Below are 16,791 nucleotides of genomic sequence, written 5' to 3' on the forward strand. Positions count from 1 at the left end.
ATCCGTCAGCTAAAGGTTAATACTTTCAAAGGGCTTATTGGAAGCTAACGATTGTGTGCTTGAGGTATTTCAGCTTCTTTCCGTGCCTACTTCTAATTCCCTAATGAAACCACTGAAAGAAAAAGCTGACTTTTAGAAAACTTTCAGTGGGACTCAGCAAAACTGTTTTAATGACCAGCTTGTGCTTAAATATATACTGGAGAGACTAAATGTGGCTGAGGCTGGAGACACATATACGCACGTAGCTCAGCAGGAATTGCATAGCTTATAAATAAAACTGGATTGAATGTGATTTTTTTAAAAAAGACAATAAATCTCTATTTTACTTGCTTTAGATTTATTTTTTAAATCAAAAGGAAGAGGATAAAATTATCCAGTTAATTCAGTCATATGATGACTTCAGCAGAGATACTTAAAAGGAGCACCAACAAGCCCAACCAGAAGAAATGTGCTTTTTCCTCTATATACTTGTGACTTACCTCATTCTTTTTTCAGCTTCCTAGGGCTAGGCTTCTGTGCTCAGTTCATTATACTCTAAATTCGTAGCCTTTCCTTATCACTTCACCCTACACATATTAGACTTTGAACAAATAAACAGATGGCAAATAGAAAATAGATGGATAATTCTAGGTATTTCATGTTGGTGCCTGAAGCTACACAATTTTCTTCATCCAGCACATCAATGACCACAGTTCCCCATACATAAAGGACCAAGCAGTCTCTCGGTATTAGACAGTTTGCGATATTTCTGTCTTTTGGCTTTGTGCAGTATTCAAATGCTCCCTCAGCAACAAAATACCCAAGAAATGATTTTTGCCTTCATGGCCCAGGACCATCACTAGGTACCAAGATTCTCAAAAAAAGAAAAATAAAAGAGTAAGGCAAAAAGAATATAAAGGATGATCAGAAGAGAAATAAGAGAAGTTAAAAAGAACAGGGAAAAGGCAGAAGTCCTTTCTAGTGTCTCAGTTCAACCACGTGTCAGTACGTAGCATGCGAGGACAGGAGGAGAGTCCTACATACATATTCATCTTCTTTGGTCAGGAGAGCAAAAGAGACAAAGTTTCTGCCCTGCTGTGAGCCACAGTTCACATTTCTCCTTGGCTCTGTGGTTGGTGGTCTCAGACATGCCACAGTGGCCCTGGGCATGTGCCAGGACGTGGAGAAATGAAGTTGGCTTCAAAGTTGGCCACCATCAAGATGTCCAGGAGGACCAGAAGCCACAGATGCATGCTCCATCTCTTCGTCCTGAGCTGCAGTGAGCCCCCTTCATCATCTGATTTCAGATGCTTGGTCAGCACTACAGCGTCCTCTGCAGAAAGCGACTCTCCCATTAAGTGATGGAAGCTGTGGCCGGGTGGGTAGGTCTGCTCTACAACTTCTTGTGTTTGACCTAGGTCTTCATTACAGTTGAGCTCTTTCTACTGGGTTACACGCAACCTCCACATCATTTTATCTTTCCCTAGTAAAACTAAAGAGCAGTAAGTTGTGCTTTAAAAAAATATTCAATAGCCTTTTAAAAAATCATAGAGCCATTAAGGAGATGGTAATAATGTAACATACTGAAGCGATTTACAAAAACCATAAAAATAAGTCCAAGAAATCTTTGTGTCAGTCAGCCACAGGCAGCGTGTATATTTCCATGAAAATACCAACATAATTCAGCCTGAAAAGCAAATGGTTGCAATATTCTCACTTTGTCTTTTAAATACCTTATGCAATCAGAAAGCAACCTCGTTGATTGACTTAGCCAACTGATTACATATAAAATATAGTTTAAAAAAATCCTACAATTTCAGTCACTTCTGATTCGAACAGCTGGCTGAGTTATTTTTCCTTCAAAGAAAAAAAAAAACCAACCCTTACATTTTCTCCTGTTACTTAAAGTGACAATTTGGTCATATCATTTTTGAAAAAAAACCTGCCAACAACAACAAAAAAACCCTAACAACCGCCTCCCCTACAACTCCAATAATGTTTCTCTATTTGGGGCTGAAAAGTAAGCAATACACATTCATATTTTACGCTCTTTTTACACTACTTGCCAAGCATTTATTTACCAACTGGAATAATACAATAATACAAGGATACGTTCCTCTCTATTCGAAACTCTGTGTTAAAATTAAATGAAAATCTAAAAATTCCGAACTGAAAAATTAGGATTGGCTAGAAGGATACATTTGGGTTTTGCATGCATTTCCAATAATGACCCAAGCCCATTAGGGACTTTACTAAGTTAATGTGTTGGCGAATATGGAGCTGGATTTGGGTTAGTCACACATGCAGAAGACCCCAAAGCTGGAGACATAGAACTGTTGGTTGAAAGCCTACAGCAATTTACCCCAGCAACTCCAGCTCCGTGAATCCAGCAGGACTGAGGAAGGGAACAAGGTGAGGACGAAGGCCACAGAAATTAGTAGTTGTTTCGCCTCATTGCAAAGGAGTGAAAAAATGAGCAATCACATGGTGGGGCAAAATCAGAAGGTACGAAGTCCACGATGAGATACTGCAGACAGAGAAACATCAAGAATTCACTCTGTTGAGTACGTTAGTAGTTAAACAAGAGCAAACCGGCCCTCCTGCAATGGAAGTGTGAAAATCTATCATCTGATAATGCAGGGAAGGTCAAGATTTGTAATGCTTTTTTTATAGTTCAACCTCTGCTAACTGCAATTCCTGCAAAAATACTGGAACGTATCCTGAAACAAGGCATTGATAAAGACTTAGGAGGTGTCAAGGAAGGAAGAGCCAATGTGGATCGGTCAGATCATGTCACACTGATCTAATTTATTTCTATGATACTGTAATGGGCTCTATGGATGGAGGAACATCTTATCTTTTGATTTAACAAGCCTTTTGACCCTGACTTTTATGATACTTGTGTAAGTAAAATGAAGGAATACAGTCTAGAGGAAACTACTGAATGACAAGTGAAAAAATGGTAGCAAAACATACATAGCTTATACATAGCTTATCGGAGCCTGTAAATTGGAAAAAATAATTTCCAGTGGGATTTTGTCTGGTGGCATGGAAGAAAACATAAATAACAACACCACTTCAGGTTATCTAAGAAATCTCCAAGTCTATTTTAACAATTCCTAGAGGGGGCCCCTCTCAAGTCCCAGAATGTCAGACCAGGTTTCCCATATGATAGAATACGTGCTGTTTAATGTATACTGAGATTTCCACAGCTGTGACACTACTCTGGCATAATGACTGCTCAGTAATGCTTTGCTAGAGTCTTGTTAGATGTAGCTACGAAAAAAAATAGATGACAAAGATACAGCCAGTAGAGATTAGGTAAAAAAACATAAGCTGGTGGGTTGTCTCCTGGGGAAAGTGAGTACCTTCTGCCCTGAATTATGAATGCTTTAAGGATAAAGTGGGCACGCTTCACAAAGCAGCAATACATCTTTTTCTGTATTTCCAAATTCTCATTACAATAGGAGAGGATGAAAACATGTATGGTGACTCTTCTCTTTGTAACACTTCAGCAAACCCAGAGTACTACGGCAGTCGAGTTAAGGTGCTTCTCCAGACCAGCCTTCCCGCGCCTTGGGAGACGCTTCCCCACGAAACGCAAAAAGCATGAAAAAAAAAAAGGCAAACAACTGATTATTCTGGAGTAGATCCATCTGCCCGGCTAGTCTGGATCCTGGTGATAAAATATCGTAAAGGTGATCGATTCCAGCTTTCACCAGGAAGGAAATTAGCTGTAAATGCTGGCCAAAGGAGCAGCTTTCCTTTTATTTCTGGAAGCTAAATGCTTCCAGGCACTGTGTCTTGCAGCTGGAAATGCTAAACTATTTGTCTCATCTTATCAGCATCACCGAGGTGTGAAGGGAAACACGAGTGAATTATGACTGTAAACTCAGGTCCTCGCAAACGACAAAGTAAATAACACAATTTTACAGCCTGCAATATCACTGCACCAGATAGTCCTGAGAAATGTGTCTGAATAAAGTAGGCACTAACCGAAGTACAGCCTACTTTCAAAATCAGAAAAATAAACAAACAAATAAATAAATAAAGAGTTATTTTCTCTCCTGAATGTTTCTTTACAAATTTCTGAATTTCTGGTGCTTTTTTTATGGCTTTTACGTGTCATGAGAAAACTAAAATGCCAGTATACTTTCTTTGTTCTATTTGTGTTGCATATGCTTACCTTTATTATTATTAGTAACTACCATTATTGCATCCACTTAAAAAAAAAAAGAAAAAAGAAAAAAGAAAAAAGAAAAGTATTTTTGGAAGAGATCACCACCGCTTTGGTTTTGCAGAATTTTGGGGGTGGAGGGCATAAGGCTTTTGTGGCACTGTGTAAGGCACGTCACGTTCAGCTGCCTTCCGTCCTTCCTTCCTTCCTGCTCTCCTGTATGGTGGTAGCTCTCGATGTCTCGGACCTGGAAAGCTGCCGGAGTTGGCACGTGTGGCTGGGCTGGTGTCTGCGAGAGGGGACCCCGGCTGGGAGAGGGGTGCTGGCAGGGACAGACGTGGAGCAGTCTGAGCGATTCCTCCTTATTTCTCCAAATTCCTGGACAGATCTATCTTCTTTCATGAAATTGGCCGATTGATTCTTAACCCACGTCTATTTTTATCATCCGCAGTGTCCTGAGGGCTGCGCGCCGTGTGAGGTGAGGCAGCGCCGCTTTCCCTCTGCCCTCAACAGAGCAGCTGCTGGCTTCATGCTGCTACGGATTTCACGGCGATATTGAGCCAGGCTGGTGGAAACACAGCGTAGGAAAGTGAAGAACCGCTCCGTAACCTGCATTTCTGGTGCAGCAGCATCACGCTGGGAGGTGTTTGCCACCGAGTCTGTCCTTCCATCCCGGGAGCTGCCTGTGTTGCCTCCATACTCCCTCTAAAAGCAGATTTGCCCTTAATCTTTTGGCAGGAGACAACCTAGCTAATGTTTACCTGCTTTATCTCCAACCCTTCTCTTGTTCTGCCAACAGGACAATATTTGCAGCTTCCGGTGTCGGCGCTGATTTTGTTGGCTGTTGCCCCGGGGCACGGGGCGGCGAGGAGCCCGCCAGACCCCCTGGCCTCCCCAACACGCCTCAGTGCAACGAAAACACTCGCTTTGAGTAAATCAAACCCAGCGCCCTGCTGCAAGCACGCCAAAGGACACAGGGGTCATCCTTTCTCATCCTCGTGTTCGTGACACGCAGGTAGGACTCCTCTATTTTCTTTCAATCCCACAGAAATCGAATACAAATCAAAACACGGGCTCTCCACTGTGCATAGTATTCTGTTATAAATCACATGGAGAAAAAAAAAACCAAAACCAACAAAAAACCACAACACCTTCTTCCCCTGACAGCTTTAAGGATGCCTAGAATAGAGTAAGAATGATTTTTAACACTTATTTCTCATTTTGCATCAGCTGGGCACAGTGCGCGCCCAGCGCAGGAGAGGTGCACGCAGCAGCCTGGCTGTTTGCCGGGGGGAGCTGGGGCATTTTACCGACCGCCAGGCACCAAGTGTTTTGCCAGCTTGTATTAAACCTCTCTGTTTAAAGAAAGAGAAATATATTCCACAGCAAAAATTAATAGTTTGCACGGTATTGCAGACAGCAATGAAAAAAGTCGTCAAAAAGGAGATTGTGTGCGTTTGTACTGCCAAGGACAACAAACCCTTCGATTCTGACATTTTTGAACATGTTAAATAGTTGGGTTTTTTTTTTAATGCTGGTGTGGGTTATTGGTCGAAACCATTTTTTTTCCCGTTAGCTTCTTCCATTTGAGGAATTTGGAATTTTCTGGTCAAAAATATTTGGTTAAAAGATAATGAGCCTGCCGCAGTCTCAGCGGGCACTAACAGGACCCAGTATCTCCAGGTGACATCGATAACTTCCCCGGCCTCTAACACTTCTCCTGCTGTTTCTAAACCTGAAAAAAATAAAGCTTTAACCAAAATTCGTTCCTTCTCTTTTATTAGGAAACTGCAAAGGAATCTGCAGTGTGGTTGTGAGGAGAGGCTCCGTCATGAAGATGGATTACAATAACTAAGAGTTTCTGAGCTATTTTTTATTATTTTACTTACAGTGGAAAAAATAAATGCTGCTTTGCAACTTAAATGAATATTTAGAAATTTCTACTTAAAACCTGTAGAAATGAGATTCTTAATTGGTCCCCGAATTCAGTTTTAAGCAATTCTGCTTTTAACATAAATATGAAACCTAAAACTAAAATGGTTTTCCTTGGAACAGCCAGGGCCTCTTCTTCAAAATGTTGGTATAAAAAGCTGTAGAATTAGCATAAAAAATATGAAGCCAGGGTTTCCGAATGTTAAGTTTCCTATTTTTTCACTAATAAAATACAGAAGGGTAATGTCAAAATTGTAAAAAAAGAGAGTTTGTCAAGGACTTAAATGGAAAATGAAATGAGAGTTTAGCACCTTTAATTTACATTTCTGATCAGAAGCAAAATACTGATATTAACTTTCTACAAAATTAACTCTGAAACCACTCAGGAAACTGATTTCTTTATTTGGCAGTTCAACAACAACAAACCCAAAATACTAGTATTAATAATAATAATAATATTAATAATAATCCTGACAAAAAACCAATTCCTTTTTTAACTATTTAGCACAAGTAATGGCTTACGTACAGACCTTAGCGTCCCTTAACACACTCAGTTGTGCTTCATTTCCATTTCATGCTTCCCTGTTTGAAACACATTTCCCAAGTCACACAGCAGATAAGCAGCACTGCACTGGCCAACGGTAGAATAAACGCTATACCACATGGATATCTAAATGTCATCTCTTGGTAGGATTTTTTTTTTTATTATTTTTTTCAAGATAAATGGAATTGGATCAAAAGTAATAAAACGGCTATTTAAATGGCTGAAAGAGTATTCCTACAGAGTACTTTCTAAACAGCCCAAGAGAAAGCCCAGTAGCAACAGAAGTCGCATCATCAGCTGAGGAAGAGCAGAAGAAGAACAACTGATCTTTTTGGTAGTGAATGAGAGGTGGAAGATGAGAACGACAGCTTTAGAAAGACCTGGGGCAGAAGAGGGTACCCAGGAGAACTGCATGGTGATATCGTAACAGGTGACACAGGAAAGTCTCGGCCCGATAGCAAGCAGGTGGCTAGCAGAATTATTTTCAATTTTCACCAAAAATAATATAATTCTGCCTGGCTTTGCCTTTATCGTTCTATGTTATCTTCTAAACTGATCGTAATCGTTGCAGTAACTTCTTTGTGGTACAGAGAACAGAAAGGCAAAGAAGCCAAAACCAGAGCATAAAGCCTCGATCATCACCAATCAGGCACCGATTGCCTGTAGCGTTATACTTTCCTGTTAAAGGTCCTAATGGGCAAGGTATCTATTGCCCATTGAAAAAGAATATCTTTCTCCACCGTTTGCCTAACACTGCGGGTAACAGCACCGCCATATGATCTGTTAGTGAGAACCAGATAGAAATTTCCGTATTGAATAAGCCTAAAAGAAGTCAGGTCACAAAAATTCAGAACAGCAGATTTTGATGGACCCTGCGCTACGGAGAAGACGGTCTTGTCCTTCTGCCTTCCTCATTTATGTACACACTTACCAGGTCATATGTATTTATATGCTTGTGTTCAGATGTGGGTGTCTCTACATAAATTTAGCTGCTGCAATCACCATCCCCATATCAGCGGCAATTATTCAAAAGGCACGTAGCTCTGGGGTACTCAGGTATGCTCTGTGCTGCCTTTTCTTAGCGCTTAAAAGACTCTCCTGCTGCTGAGTCTGGTGACAGCATATAAATCACTGACAGACTAATGATATGTACCAGAGAGGGGGGCAATACATCATCAGAAAGTTTCAGGTGTCCGTGTTTCTGTGCCTGAGAGCTCCAGCTATTCCTAAAGCAGCAGGCTGCTTAAGGATCATAGAATCACAGAATGGTTTGGGTTGGAAGGGACCTTAAAGGCCACCCAGTCCCACCCCCTGCCCTGAGCAGGGACACCTCCCACCAGCCCAGGTTGCTCCAAGCCCCGTCCAGCCTGGCCTTGAACACCTCCAGGGATGGGGCAGCCACAGATTCTCTGGGCAACCTGGGCCAGGGGCTCACCCACCCTCACAGTCAAGAATTTCTTCCTTATATCTATATAAATCCACCTTCTTTTGGTTTAAAGCCGTTACCTCTTGTCCTGTTGCTACAGGCCCTGATCCAGAGTCCCTCCCCAGCTTTCCTGGAGCCCCTTTAGGGACTGGAAGGTCTCCCCGGAGCCTTCTCTTCTCCAGGCTGAACCCCCCCCCCCCCCGACTCTCTCAGCCTGTCCTCACAGCAGAGGGGCTCCAGCCCTCCCAGCATCTCCGGGGCCTCCTCTGGACTCTGGATCCATGCAGCCTTTGGACCAAACTGGGCAGTGTTCACCCCTTCTCCTCCCACCGGCGCTGGGGCACTCAGTGTCTTGCCCCAACCGGCCCGACCAGCATCATCAGGGCTCTTCTGAAGTATTCAAGTTGATCCCCAGCCTGGATAAAAGCATCTGCTTGCATGCTTCAGCCAGTGGTAGTTAATTAATCACTGGAACAATTTAGCAAAGGTAAAGGTAAATTCTCCATTCTGTCGCTTTGGTTTTCCAACCCTGTTTTGCTCAGCCTGGGTTGATTCAAGCTCCAGCAGCCCGTGCTATGTGGAAGGACAAACCATGGGACTTCAGCGGTCGCCTCGTGTTTTATAACCTGTACATCTGAACCAGTGCCAGGAGTCTTTGGAACTCTTCTGATTTGCCCCATGACTCTGTTACAGCCTCTTTTCTGCTATTTCTTGTCGGTCTCTTGCTCTCTAGTGTTTGTCAACAAGATCCTAATCTATAATTCAATTTAACCACTTTGATTTTCTCTCTTAATGGACAGGCTGGTGAGAGACTGTGATGTATCCGAGGCTGGACTAAAATGTAAATTAGCTTAACCAAATCTTTCCTTTTAATTAAAATAATTGTTTTTCTGCATTTCTTACATTCTTGAGGATATTCAGCCTATGGGTGAGTAAATTAAATGTAAGGGTGTGTAATTCACATTGTGTTTTTATTGGACTCTGAGTCATAACTTGTTTTTAATCTTAATTAGAACTGCAGTTCTTCTAAACAAGCAAAACGTGTCATAACAATTTAACACATTATGGGGCTGGCTGAAAAATCTGGTGCTCAGAAAAGAGTGGCATCGTGCTGTGCAGGACAGCCTGGGTGAGCAGCCATCACCCTCTCAACCAACAATGACTTTGTAGATGTTGATGTGCCAGGAAAAACAAATCTGCTGCCCCTGGGTAACGGCAGCAGCTCAACCATTGAGTGTTGATTTGCGATGGCGAAGGGTCAACAACTAGAACTGACACCACAACATGCCAAGGTAGATCTACGTTACCTGGAGATACCTTGTCGCATCGAGCCTGTTAATAAACTCAAATAAACCAAAATTAACTTCTTTCTCCATTGGCAGGAGAGCCAACATCCAGGCTGCTCTGTGTGGTTGATCAATGCTCCCCGTGTTGAAGCAGAAGCTAAAGACTGAGCTGGAACCTGGGTGCTCAGTGAGATGTCACGGTTTGAATTTATTTAGAATTATTTATAATCTGCTGGGTGTCAGTGTTAGGGTTTAACACAGAGACACAACAGTCGGAACAGGGAGGGTAACACCACCTTAAAGATTGTTGTGAGGTTTCTGATTTCTGGGGAGCTTTTTGGTAGGTGGGAGTATACAGCACCAGGATACGACACAATGCTACACAACTGGGTGCCCCTCCACAGTCATCACGAGCAGGCACTAACCATGGGAAACCAGCTCTAATAATAAGTAATCCTCGTGTTATCCTAATGCTGGACTGTCCACTTCAGCATCACGAAGGAGCTCATAAAGTCATGATAAAGCTCAGCGCCAGGTGACGGTGGAGCTGAAACACCAATATTCTTTGGTCCCAATGACATACTTTTGTCCTACAGCTACATAGGAGGTATTTACTCTGCTGTTAACCAGGACAGATTCCTTATTAACCCGTTGGGATCCTTATTTCCCTCCTGGGACCTCTCTGACAGTATGAGCCCTAGAAGTGGCAAAGGAGAGAAGGAAAAAGGGCTGGAAGAAGCAGTCTAAATGCCAGGTCTTCCAGGAGGGAGGGCTTTAAATTTATTAAGTATCTTATAAAAAATGAAATCTTGAAAAAGTTTGGGTTGCTTTTTTCGTTTGTTTTTGTTTCCCATTCTTATTGTGTTATTGGAATAAAAGGAAGTGAAAGGGAGAAAAGAGGGAAAGAACTCATAGAGAAAAACAAAGAAAAGGGGAAGAAAAATGCCAAATAATAGAAAGTGATGTTAATAAAGTATTCCTGAAATGCTTTAAATGAAAATGAGAACGAAACTGTAGTCTTCTTTTTTAACACAGAACGTTTTTAACAAAGAAAATTGATTTTGCAAATTTCAGTTTACAGGGGGTTTGTTTTTTTCCCCCAGCTCTTCTCATACCCTAGAGGACACAATGCTGTGCCAGTGAGTAACAAGAGTCAAGAATATTGAATCTCTCACCTCTTGGTACAGAGATGTAATGCAGCTTTTGGACTTACAATAGGGTTCTTTGGTAAAGAAATATAATTTTCATGTAGTGCAAACACAGTTCTTTTCCCAAACTACCTCAGAATAACCATTTTGCAAGAGAACAGGTGGCTGCGGAAAACAAGGTTGGTGCAGTACAGAATAGCAGACATTACACTGGGTAAACCCAGAGCAGTAAAAAGACCCAAAAGCATTATCTGAATTTGGTAATGAAATTTCATATTTCTATACTGCTAAGGCCTTTCTGCAGATTTAGAGCCTAAATTCAGAATATCCATATGCACACTGATACCCCCAACAAAAGCGTTGTGAAATGCCTGCCGCAAATTTAAAAAAAAAAAACAACAGAAAGAGCAGAGATCAGATGTGGTAGCTTTTAGATGATGGACAACAGAAAAATGGAGCGTTGCGAGTCCCGTGACTCGAGCAGTGCCGCTCTGGGCACGCGTGGGGAGCATCTTCCAGCTCAGGTGAGCGAGGAGGGAGCTGACTCCAGGCCAACAACAGCGTTGTACGTGCAAGTGGGACTGCTGGAGGCTGCCAATGTGAAATCTCTTATTGGTCATGGCCCTTCAGTGATGGAAAAGGGAAAAAAAAAAAAAAAAAAAGAAAAGAAAAAGGCTTTGTTTCCGTCTTTCAAGTGGAACACAAAGCACAGCAGAGAAATCTATTTTAGGACTACAAAAAAAACCCCAACCCTCAACAATTTAGGAAGTTGATCAGAAGAAGAAAATAGCTGTAAAAATGCCACGTGTCAAGTTTCTGTATTACAGCAGTACAATTGTTGAAGATCACAGTGAATACATCCATGAAGGACCAGAGCTGAAATGTTGCTAAGCAGCATCACAGTCCTAATCCCTGAAGTGGCATTTGAAACCAGGATCGCCTCTGTAAATTGCAGGAGAGCTTTCTTCCCGTCCCACTTCGCCGGCTCATTTTCATTCAAGGTGGTGGAGGCCGCAAACTTTACGACTTCCTCCTAAACTGAGCTTTTGAGCTGTGTTCCCCAGACTATTCCAAGGTGCTAAACCATCAGCAGAGGTGAGCTGTTGGGCTGGATGGTGACTAATGACTGACTGGTGACCTACTCACAGACAGAGCATCCTCCGGCTGGTTTATCCCAGCCGGTACTCATTAAAGAGACAACTCAGGCAACAAGAAGTAGAAAAAAGACATATACTTTACAAGATTTTGCGCAAGTTATTTTAATTTGGAACTGAATTTGCATGAGAAGGGTACGAACACCTGAGTGATTTTAATATGCAGATCCTTTGGGGAGTCTGGCAGAACAGCTTTCAGGCAGAGCTGGAAATTCATGTTTGAATACACTTGGAAGCTAATGCAAAAAATACATGTTGGACACATTACACTGGTGGCTCTCAAGCGCCTTCACTCGTAGTCCCAATTCTGTCATAACTCCCCTCTTGTTACCATCTCCAGTCTCATGACACTGAGCCCCTGCAATAACACTGGAAACCCCTGCAATAATATTTTTCGGTTTTCTTTGGCTCCTTTGTTTTTCCTTTTCTGCACATTCCTTGTAAAACTTATCTTGGGAAGTCAGTAACCCTGCAAAGGCTGTGGCTTTCTACTGGAAGCTGCAGCCAAGTACCTTGGTAAAGGCCGTCCAGATAACAGCTGCCATCACACCATACACCTATTGCCACACATCACCTCCCCAGGCAGATCCGCACACATGCAGCTACTTTAGCCTCATGTTTAAATCCTCTAGCACAACAGCCTGTACAGCATGCAGACTTCACACACTAACCGAGCATGTTGGGGGGGGATGTTCCTCATCGCTCCTCTCCACTGGAGCGTCAGGCCACGTTGTCCTGTGCTATGTGGGTGTCCCCAGGCTGTGCTGGCTGTATCCCTTCTACAGCAGGGGCCATACCAGAGCAGGGGCCATCCTGTACGTGTCCTCCTTTCCCTGTTGGTTGTATAGGAGACAACGTGCAGGGCTAGAGGGATTCTGCCCCTCTACTCAGAGAGACCCCACCCGGAGCACTGCATCCGACTCGGGGTGAAGTGGTCTCACAAATTCATAGCACAGCATTAAGCGCCTAAAATACCTGGGGCTAGGAGGAAAGGCATCTGAAAGTATCTAACAGGGACCATAAATAAGCTAGTGAATGTGTCCCAGTGATCCCAAGCCTGAGAAGTCCTCCTGCAACTGGTGTTTGGGCGACCAAGGAACCTGGAGAGGATCCAGCCTTGCCAGCCTGCGACGCTCTGCTGGCATTTGGTAGGTCTCTGGTCCTGACAGGATGATACGGCTCCCCCAAAACACAGTCTAAGTTTCTTCTGAGCTCCAGCTTTCCCACCTGAGTTGATTTGTATGCTGTCCTTCGTCACATCTCTCTGCAATAAAACATTAATCTACTGAGAGGAGAAAGAGATGCAGCAGCTCCAGTGGATAACTATTATATTCAGGGCATGGATTTTTCTGGGGTTCCTAGAGGGAAATGAAATGCCTTATGACAAGCATCTTACGGAAGACACTAGAAAACTGGCTGAGACGACCAGCAACCTGAGGGATTTCTGCAAGGGCAACTGGGAGGTGGTGAAGTATCCTTTCACCTGGCAACAAGAACCTCGATGTTCCTCTTGAATATTGTGCTGCGGTGAAAGAAGGAAGGGAATTAGAGTATTTCAAACTGTAAGAAGAGCAGACTGAAAAGATTAACTAGGAGTCTATAGTCAGCCTTACTGATAGGGCTTGCTTTCAGTTAATGCAGCTGTATTTACCTTATAGATCTCAAGCAAGGCCATGGAAGAGCACTCTCAGGAGATCTGATGGGTGTTTCTGGCCCACGCAGCGCTGGCTCAATGACAGATCATCCTGAAATCATAATAACTGGGATCCTTCAGCCTTCATAGAACTGCACAGAAACAGCTTATCAAAATTTAATTCACTGAATATCATGGCCTTACTGTTGCAGTTGAACTCTCACCCCCGCCATGACACATCCTCAAGCTCTTCTAGGCAAAGCACACTATAAAAGAACAATAGTTCATGTGCTTGTTTTATTTCTTTATGGATATACTGTCCCTATGCTCTAGGTGCTGTGAGGGGAACACACAGACAAGAAAATTCATGTTCAAACGTAACCAATATGCAGCAGTGAAACTCAGCCTAATCCAGTACTAGCACACCAGGAAACAGAATAATTCAATTCGCCTTTCCTTTCTGTTATACCCCAATTCATATATATGGGACCAGAGGCGATTTCAAGATGAGCACAGACAGTACAAAGAAATCATTCAGATATCGGAATTTTTTTTCCTCTTTTTCCAGAGAAATGCATCCCGACAGCTATGAAGGGATGAGCAGAATGTATCAATATTCAGCAGGCTGAAGGAACGCTGACGAGACACACGGACAGTCCTGCAAGCTCCCGGCCTCCCGCAGGGACCGCAGGTCCTGGGCGCAGGCTGGGGCCCCTCGGCACTGCAGCCGACAGCCCATCGTCTGCAACGAGGTCGTCGCGGAAAAAAGGTTGTTCTTTGTGACCTTGAAGAAAATTAAAGCACAGCTCCGGAGGGCGCGTAATTGAGGAGTCATGCCACAGGCACAGCTTGAGCTCTAAAGCTCTCCCCCATGGAAACCCCCCTGCCCCACCACGGTGACCCCAGCAGATGTGGCAGGATGCAGCAGGAATGGGTGAAATGTGCTCCTCACCTGTGCAGGGAACCAGATGAATGCCTAGCGGTGCCTATCAACTGCTTTCTACATAAAAAAGAAACAGTCCCGCCCTAAAGATCCCCCATGCTGGTGTCTTGTCTGCAGGTGAGCGACAGCAGATGCTGGGGACGCCTGCGCAGGAGGGGTCCCCTCCGCCCCACGACATCCTCCTCGCCGCCAGCAAGAAGTGGTTTAAGCAGTTTCCAAATCAGCATTTTTAATGCGGTCTGAAGGACCTACCTCCCGTGAATACAGCTAATCCGTTCTGAAAAACATTTCTATTTTGGGAAACTCACTTTGACAGTAAAGTCGTAATTAAATTATTTATTGCACATTCCCCTGCTTTCAGGAGCCTGAGTTTAGCTGAACTCAGCATTTCGAAGGAGAGTCACCAGATGACTTCAGCTTGGGAGCAAAAGTGCTTTTCTTTGTATTTGGGACTTTTTTTTGTTCTGTTTGCCTTTTACCATGTCAGAGCTGTGGTAGTTTTCTGCGCACATCTGTGAGCCCCTGGGCTTGGGGCAAGATTTACCTGGTAAAAGGTTTTTTTTGCTCCCGAGTGCTCTTTCCTCATTCTTGGACATGTTGCCATAAAGAAAAAGGCATTGTGAGGATGCAGTGGCACATTTATTTGATATATGTGATTTTTGCAGCGTACAGATCCCTCTGGGGAGACGGGAAAGTGGTTCAGGCAGTCACTAATATTTTGGCATGAGGTACCAAACTGCACTCGCTCAGCCCCCAGGGTGCCAAAATGAGGTAGCAAACCGTTGATCCCCAACCCAGAGGTCCTCCTGGCCAGTGAACTGGAATAAAGAGATTATCCTTTTCCACTGCTGGGGCTCTGGGATCAGCTTTAGAGGGAGCAAGCTGGGCAAGAAGTGCTGCCCTGGCCTCCTGGATGATGGCCAAGCCACTGAAAGGCGTCTTTGCATCGCTACCGCCTCCAGCGGGACACCAAAAAACGAGCCAGGATGCAACCAGAAATAACCTCAGCGAAGAGAGAGCCCTCTTTTCCACCAGCAGAAACGCGTTTCAGCCGAGCACTCAGCTTGAAATCCACACAAGCCTGCAATCTAAGTGCTTGTCCGTCAGTCTTCCGCCATGGATTTAATTCGTATCTTTTAAAGGAACTGTGCTTAAGGAATGGAGATGAAATGGCACTAACAGCACAACATTTTCTGGCGCTGTCTGCTGCTTTTCATTACCAAAAATCTAGGTCAAGATTATTTTAAAAGTAGCTTTCCAAGTGAGAAGTATCAGTCAGACATAGAACATTTGCCTGAAAATAGCTAATATAAAATAGGTACAAAACTGCCAGATAAGCACAGGGTGCAAAAACATTGTTCCTGCTCCCAGTAACGTCTCAGCGGCTTCCTCGCACATAAAAACTAGCTGTAATCACACATTTTACTTTACTTCTCTCTATCACACTGATGGCCAATTTATCCACAGCAGCATATTTACAGGCCTGTTTACCGAATTGAAATTCTTCTCCAGAGCGGATGCTACATTGCCTCGGAGCGCGATAGGATTTAATTGAAGCAGCATGAGAGAGCTGATGAATGGGATGCTTGCAACGAGGGGACTGGAGCTGGGGCAGAATTTCAATGGAGGAATTAAAAAAACTGCGTTAGCCATTCTTAGCAGGTAGCAGAGATGATTCAGGATCATCTTCCAAGTGTGTAGAGCCAAAGCTATTTACTTCAAACTATTGACAGACACCCTATTTCCAATCACGTACAAAAGTTTTCGCAGTTTAATTTGGTGTTGGATGGTGATATACACGGGCACATGCAGATGATGCGTAAGACATTCAAGATACTGACAGAGAATACCAAGAGCTTGTGTAAATTGTGAAAGGTGGGCAACACAAAGACTTTTTGGTTTTGTTTTCTGTCTTATGTATTCCAGACATGCCAATGTCTGTACTGCAGTTCCTAGCTCCACCCTGTAAATGCCATAAACCATCTGTGCCCATCTTTGGGACCAAAGCGGCACAGGGGTATGGTCCATTCAGATACCCTTTATGGCGGTGCACTGGGGAAAAAGGAGTACTCTGACGTTGCCCGTTCCTTTGCAGAGTTTTTCTCTTAGGGCCCACTGCTTCATCAGGTACCAGGTTTCAGAGCAACCCAGGGGGAGTCTGTAAACATCCCCACCCAGTGTGGTTTCTATCAGGACCACAGAGGTACTCTGTTTTGAGACAAAGCTATTAGGCCCTTCCCTGTGGTGATGGACATCATCTTTGTCTCTAAATTGGAGACATGGATTTGACAAACGGACCGCTCAGAATTAGCTGGATGGCCACACTCAAGGAGTTGTGGTCAACGGCTCAATGTCCAAGTGGCAACCAGTGATCATAGAATCATAGAATCATTTAGGTTGGAAAAGACCCTTGGGATCACTGAGTCCAACCATCAACTCCACTCTACAAAGTTCTCCCTTACACCATATCCCTTAACACCACATCTAAACGAGTCTTAACCACATTCAGGGATGGTGACTCCACCACCTCCCTGGGCAGCCTATTCCAGTGTCTAACCGCTCTTTCTGT

This window comes from Larus michahellis, chromosome 4 (genome assembly GCF_964199755.1).
Source record: "Larus michahellis chromosome 4, bLarMic1.1, whole genome shotgun sequence".
NCBI classification, from domain to species: Eukaryota; Metazoa; Chordata; class Aves; order Charadriiformes; family Laridae; genus Larus; species Larus michahellis.